Source organism: Rutidosis leptorrhynchoides, chromosome 7 (assembly GCF_046630445.1).
Source record: "Rutidosis leptorrhynchoides isolate AG116_Rl617_1_P2 chromosome 7, CSIRO_AGI_Rlap_v1, whole genome shotgun sequence".
Taxonomy (NCBI): Eukaryota; Viridiplantae; Streptophyta; class Magnoliopsida; order Asterales; family Asteraceae; genus Rutidosis; species Rutidosis leptorrhynchoides.
In genome coordinates this window covers 311,595,052-311,602,883 of record NC_092339.1, presented here as the reverse complement: position 1 = coordinate 311,602,883, position 7,832 = coordinate 311,595,052, and positions in this window count along the sequence as shown.

Genomic DNA, 7,832 nt, shown 5'->3' with positions numbered 1-7,832 from the left:
TTTTATTATTTTGTACTAATATTTCATATTTGATTTGAAAGTGGGATTTTAAGTCCCATTTCAAATTACCATGCATGTTTATATTTGTATGTATGTATATTGTCAATTGTACACAACAGGGTAAAACAGCGCATTTTCAAAGACTGTCATTAAGTTCAGCAAAAGCTACTAATTTTGACGACAAAACGAAAAACAAATGTGATGTAACAATAAGAGGGAATGAACAAATGATGAGCACCATTTATCATTCAACAAGCAAACGCCAATATGTTTGTAAGCTTTGGTAAAATTTAATCATTTTTCTACGCTAATTACCCTCAATAATTTAAATTGTTACTGATTTCTTGCAAATGAGGGCATTGCAAGATCTTAAGTGTGGGAAGGGTTAAATTCTTTCGGAATTTTAAAAATTTTTGACTTATACACTTGGTTACCATTAGAAATACTAGTAACGCAGTAGTTGTATTAGAATCTAGTGCTCTCTGATAATAAAGAACAGCCCTAGTCTTATATACTGACTACCCAATTCTAGTAAAAAAATTTTAAAATTTTCAATTAAATGAACTCAAAATCATGTTTATACATATTTATGAACGATAAAACTAGGTGTTAACACCGAAATTATTGTTACCTCGGAAAGGACATAAATTGAGAAACAGCCTAAAATGTTAGAATTCATTTAAAATGGAATAGAGAACAATAAAAAGGCAAAGAAAGGAAAATAAAAGCCAAGTGTGGGAAAAATTTACCAAGTTCTTTAAAACATATATCACATATTTTGTACAAAGATACTTTTGTTTTGGACAAAATTAACCGTTTTACCCGGTAAATTGTAAGATATTTGAAAGAAAGATGGATCTACACGATGAATCAATTCCATTATTGAAAGGAAGTAAAGTCTTCTGAAAAAGACACGCGCTTCTTGATTTAGGTCAGGAAGTTGTCATCCAGACCAGCTGTAGGCTGACGAAAAATCTAGAAAAGTCATCACTAAAATCAGCAGGAAATCCACGGACCTCAGCATCAAACAGGGTCGCCAAGTGGTCAGACTTATCCTAACCATGAGAGAATCTGTCTCGTAAAATGGGGAGGACGCCGTGCAAATTAGTTTGATAAGACTAATGAATCAGATCCCCAGAAAGGATAATCTCCTTAAAGATTAAAAATCAGCTTTTAAGCCTGATATTACTCAATCCTAGAGATTGACCTTAAAGATTGAGAATTACAAACTCATGGAATTCGATGATATCTAAACTCGAGCTTGAACAAGAAAATATTTTGATCAAAATTACAAACCGATTTGTTTTCTGAAAACCCAATTTCAATGCGTTCATTACCATTGAACGTAAAATCCTAGGAATTCACCTGGAATTCATTAGGTCACCTGAACCAAATCGGGTGTCAACCGTAAGAACGGTGGTTGCATAGCATGGTCGAAGACAGGATCTTGTGCCAGACCGAAAAATTATAGGGTGAGCTTTACTATTGCTCCTACAAAGGATAGTAATTGCATCCGACACGTTATAGACCATAATTAAAAGCATGTCAGGGGACATTGCCTTAACAGTTGCTTGTTCAACGCTTTCCTTTACAACCGGACGGTAGTTTACCGAAAGGTAATATACGGAGCAAGTATACTGGACGTGTTGCTTTCCTAATACAATGTTAGCAAGTGGGTGACACAAAACCGCAAGTTTTGAGCTAATATTTTCAAATCTGAAACCCACCAAACCCACAAAAACATTTTGTAACACCGGTGAAGGGTTATTCCGGAAAACCTATCTAGGGTAAAAGCTAGATTTAATTTTCAAAAGATCAAATGTTTTCATAAAGATCCAATTTCCTTAATGGATCTAAATTTTCATAGTCATGTGGAACTGTAAACCACATCGTTACTACCATTGTTCAAACCGCCGTATAGAAATCACTGATGTACAAAGTGTGAAGAATAAAGAAGTGATTCTAGTATGTTTTTATTTCAAGACTATATTGCTTGAGGACAAGCAATGCTCAAGTGTGGGAATATTTGATAATGCTAAAAACGAACATATATTTAATAGCATTATCCCTCAAGGAAGACAAGCTTTTAGTTGCAATTGTTCTATTTATAAGCAATATTCGTTTAAATAATAAAAGGTGAAGACAAAAGACAGATTCGACGAATTGAAGACGCAAATGACCAAAAAGCTCATAAGTACAAAGTACAATCAAAGTGGTTCCAATTATTGATAAGAAACGTCTCAAAATTACAAGAGTACAAGATGCGAAATGAAAAGTACAAGATATTAAATTATACGCAAGGACGTTCAAAAAACCGGAACCGGGACCAGAGTCAACTCTCAACGCTCGACGCAACGGACTAAAAATTACAAGTCAACTATGCACACGAATATAATATAATATTTAAATAATTCTATAAATTATTTATATATTATATTATTATTATAAACCGTCGGCAAAACAAGAAAACAAATCATGTGAGCTGGAAAAAGTGGCCATGCGATCGCATGGCCTGGAAGGCAAAAATCCATGCGATCGCATGGCAGTAGGTGACAGCCCACATGCCTATAAATTCGCAGTTTTGGTTGATCATATATCCATCTCTTTCTCTTCTTCCGTCATACGTAAATATATTTATATTTATATTTATATTATAATTTTAATTTTAAATTCTAATAATAAGGGTATGATAGCGAATGTTGTAAGGGTGTAAGTCAAAATTATGTCCGTGTAACGCTACGCTATTTTTAATCACTGTAAGTTATGATTAATGTTATTTTTAAATTAATGTCTCGTAGCTAAGTTATTATTATGCTTATTTAATGCCGAAGTAATCGTGATGTTGGGCTAAATACTAAAATTGGGTAATTAGGCTTTGTACCATAATTGGAGTTTGGACAAAAGAACGACACTTGTGGAAATTAGACTATGGGCTATTAATGGGTTTTATATTAACTAAACGATACCTCGTTGATTTAATATATAGACTTATAATTTGACGTATTTATATATAACCACATACGCTTGACTGGGTACGGTGGGCGGGATATCTATAAATACCAATAATTATTCATTTTATCGGACACGGAACTGGATTAATAGTTAATAGACTTGTTGAAACAGGGGTGGATTACATTCAAGGGTAATTGGTGTAATTGTTAACAAAGTAGTAAAACCTTGGTTTACACGCAGTCGATAACCTGGTGTATTCATTAAACAAAGTATTAAGACCTTGTTACAATTCGAATCCCCAATTAGTTGGAATATTTGACTTCGGGAATAAGAATAATTTGACGAAGACTTTCGCACTTTATGATTATGACTGATGAACTATTATGGACAAATCCGTATGGACATATCGAATAATCCAGGACAAAGGACAATTAACCCATGGTAATAAAACTAAAATCAACACGCCAAACATCATGATTACGGAAGTTTAAATAAGCATAATTTATATATTTCATATTTAATTGCACTTTTAATTATCGCACTTTTATTTATTGTCATTTTATTTAATTGCATTTTTAATTATCGTACTCTTTAATTATCGCAATTTTATTTTATCGCACTTTTATTTATCGCAATTTCATTATCGTTATTTACTTTACGCTTTAAATTAAGTTATATTTATTTTTAATATTTTACATTAGGTTTTAACTGCGACTAAAAGTTTTAAAATCGACAAACCGGTCATTAAACGGTAAAAACCCCCTTTTATAATAATAATACTACTTATATATTTTTGTATTTTTACAATTATAAGTAAAAAAATATAGCGTTAAACTTGGCTAAGTCTCCCTGTGGAACGAACCGGACTTACTAAAAACTACACTACTGTACGATTAGGTACACTGCCTATAAGTGTTGTAGCAAGGTTTAGGTATATCCACTCTATAAATAAATAAATATCTTGTGTAAAATTGTATCGTATTTAATAGTATTTCGTTGTAAAAATTAATACTATTTCATATACCCCTCGCGTAACACCAACGTCGTTCTACTACTCCATTCTGTTGTGGTGTTCTAGCAGCAGAGAACTGGTGTTCAATGCCTTGGTCTCTAAGGTAGCTATCAAGAAGGTTGTTTTTGAACTCCGTCCCATTATCAGTTCGAATACTTTTAACATGTCTGTTAAAAGAGCGTTGAGTTTTCTTGACGAACTCAATGACAAGAAGGGTATTTCAGCTTTAAATCTCAAAAGAAAAATCCATGTAAATTAGGAATAGTCATCCACAATAACAAGTACATATTTTCTTCCACCGAGGCTAGACACTCTCATGGGTCCACACAAATCCAAATACAAAAGTTGCAGAGACCACGTAGTACTAGGGATTTGCTTAGATGGATGTGAAGTTCGAATAAGCTTACCCATAACACATGATGGACAACACGATGCTTATTGTAGTGAAAACTAGGTATACCGTCAACCAAGTCTTTAGATACTAGACGGTTAATTCCTTTGTAATTCAGGTACGACATTCGGTGATTCCATAACCATGAATTTTCTTTTGTAGATTTTGCAACCAAACACAAATTACCATTGGTTGGTGCATCATCTAGGTTAATGGTGTAAAGTGAAGCACTACGTTTACTAATATCGGCTAAAAAGCCATTTTTTTACCCCCGATATCAGGCCAATATTTAATAAAGTAATCTCCTGTATTGCTAAATTATGCATCTATTTGATTAGATTGGTATATTTAGTAATTACGAAGGCAATGCAAAAAGAATCAGCAAAAACGGACTTAAAACGAAGAATTTAGAGCGAAAACGGCGAAAACCTGGAAAACCCCAAAAAACGGCCTGCCAAAGCCCAAGAAAAATGGCCTCCACTGTATGAGGATGGCTGGCCTAATTGAAAACGGCCTGCCATAATAAACGGGCTAATTAAACGGGCCACCACCCAATTGGACGGCCCAATAACCAATTACACGGGCTAATTAAACGGCTGACCACAAATTGGACGGCCTGCCATGGATGGCCAGCCAGGCCAGAATTTAGTATAAATAGGCTCATTTGTATCCATTTCAAACACACTCTCCACTCTTTAATTAACTCTCAAATTTAGTTAATTTTCTGTCTCGTTCGAGAATAGTCTTTCGAGGCCTTCTCACCTCCGAGCGGGAAATTAAGTACCCGGAGGCGAACATCGAAGATTGTACTAAGAAGATGTCTAGAGTCGGAGTTGTCACTTTTGTACTTTCGGAATTCGATTAATATACTGGTACTTTTATCTTGACTCTATCTTGTTATAATGTCTTTTATTACTTTGATAAATGATATTATTGCCATTATTAGCGAGTAGTTATATTTTGTGCATGCTGTGATGTAATTGTTACGTTGTCTGAATATACAAATTGTGTAATGAGATACTGTTGAGATGCTTTCCGATTATGATTAAACTCAATCGCTTTTCCGACTAATAGAACGTGGTTATCGGCTCTGTAATTGGAAAGTCGCGAACCCCGATTCATAGTACACTATCTGTGTCACCCCTTGGTAAGACACCTTTGCCGGATACATAGGGCGTTTGTCAGAGGCACAAAGGTTGTAGTAAGGCAACCTACCCTACGGATTCCGAAAGAAGTTCTTTCGTAATGGAAACCCTAATTGATACTAGGAGTAAACGGCCGGCCTCGGGCTATGCTAGAGTAGTTACTACGCATGTAAACATAGTATGTATATCGAGGAGGCGCAACGGTTGTAGTACTATATACCTCTGCTATGTATGGCCATGAAAATGACCTCACTATTGAAGAGTACATTGGACCATAACGCAGTCTCAGACATTGCATTCCGTCTGAGGGATTCTTTTGTAATAGGAACTGTTTGTTTAAACCCATAAAGGATTGGAACCGTTAGGATAACCGAACGTTTACATGGAGACTACTGTCTGGCCATGACGTTCCTTTATGGTTGATTTCTTTTAAATAAGAACCTAACTGATCTTTATAAACCAATCGTTAACGAAAGCATCGAAAACATATCATATCTCTCGGATAAGGGATTCCCTCTGCTTTAGCTTATGTTTAAGAAAGTTTGGGCCAAGTGGATAGATTAATACGCTGCCTTATCAGGTCGCTCATAATAAAAGAGCCGTCTAGTGTTTACAAGTAGTTGTGTTACTCTGGCTTCGAGGGAATAGGCGTTGCTGCCCATTCAGAATCTTCAAGCCTATCGCATACATTACGCCCAGTGACATGCAGTCCTCTGACAGGGGCGGTGGGACCAATATAACGGGTAAAGGGTTATCAACTATTCATGAGCCATCATTACACAATTCAGCAATGTAACTAACGAAATCATAGCATGTACATCTTTAACCTTATCTGAAATACAAATTTTACCTATCTATATCTATTTTATCCTTTAGAAAATAAGAAAACCCAAAATAGAAACACAACTACTCCTTGTTAGTTATTTTTGTCAAGTTTTAGGTTCTATTCTGTAGACCTCTCTAAAAACGACCCTAGGTCATACTTCCATTACTCACCCTAAGGAGTAGTAGATTTAGGCCCCGACCTTATAAATTTAAAACACGAGTACATTCCCGCTGGGAGACCTCGACCGACGGCGTGCGGCCCGACGACACCGCACACTAAAACATAACCGTCCGTTTTGGCCATATAATTTACCAACTAAGAGATCTTGTCCGTTGGTGGATTGCACCGCACATTGATGACGTTCGAATGTGACTTTGAGATCTCTATCGCAAAATTGGCTTACACTAAACAAGCTACAACCCAGACCTTCAACGTACGAGACCCGTTTTATCATTTGTATTTGACTATGATGATGGTATATTTATATGGTACTAAACTTAAAATTTTGAATGTTCATTTTTTTTGGTTCTCGGCCTTCCTAATTGAAAAGTTCAAGTTCCGCCCTTAATCGGATGATCATTTGTCATAAATTTTGTTGGTGAAGACGTCGTTTTTCCTTTTATCAGTGAGCCAGGCCCTGTTTTCGCTTTCTTAAATGATGACATTTGACCCTTAATAGATGTTATGAGAAAGTATACCTTAAAAAGAGAAAAATAATATCATTTCTTTTCTTTATGTTTAGATTAATACTGACTGTAGATAAAATGGTATGTTTGAACTAAAAATTATTTGTAGAATCACCACTCAAAAGATTACGGAGTATGCACTACTCCCTTTGTCCCAGATTAATTATTCTCAGATAAAAACCACATAGTTTAATAAATCTCATTATTACACTGTATTTTTTTTGTATTTTTTTTCTAACTTTACAGTTTTATCCTCAATCAATTAATTAGAAAGTCTTCTAACATTTGTTATTTAATTAATTCATTTTGGACAATATTGTAATTTACTTTTCATTTTTAGAAATGACCAATCAATTTGGGAGTGTCTGAAAAGAAATACTAATACACAGTGTTGTAAAAACGGCCGAAACGGGTGCCGCAACGGATTTGCCTTAGTATCGTTGCAACGGGCCTTGAAACGGAAAAAAAGACGGTTAACGCTTAAAAACGGTCAACAACGCTAAAAAACGGTAAAAAACAGTCAAAGACGGAAAAAAACGGTCAAAGACGGAAAAAAACGATCATAGACGGAAAAAAACGGTCAACTTTATATATATATATATATATATATATATATATATATATATATATATATATATATATATTTATATATTTATTATATAAGTCAACGTTAGTCAACATCCGTTTCGACCCCGTTTTTTCCGTTGCAATGTTTTGAGGTCGCTAACGTTTCGGCCCCGTCTCATGTCTTTTTCAACCTTGCTAAGACCATTTGTATCGGGCACAAGATACGCCGTTACTTGGCGACGTGGCACCGATG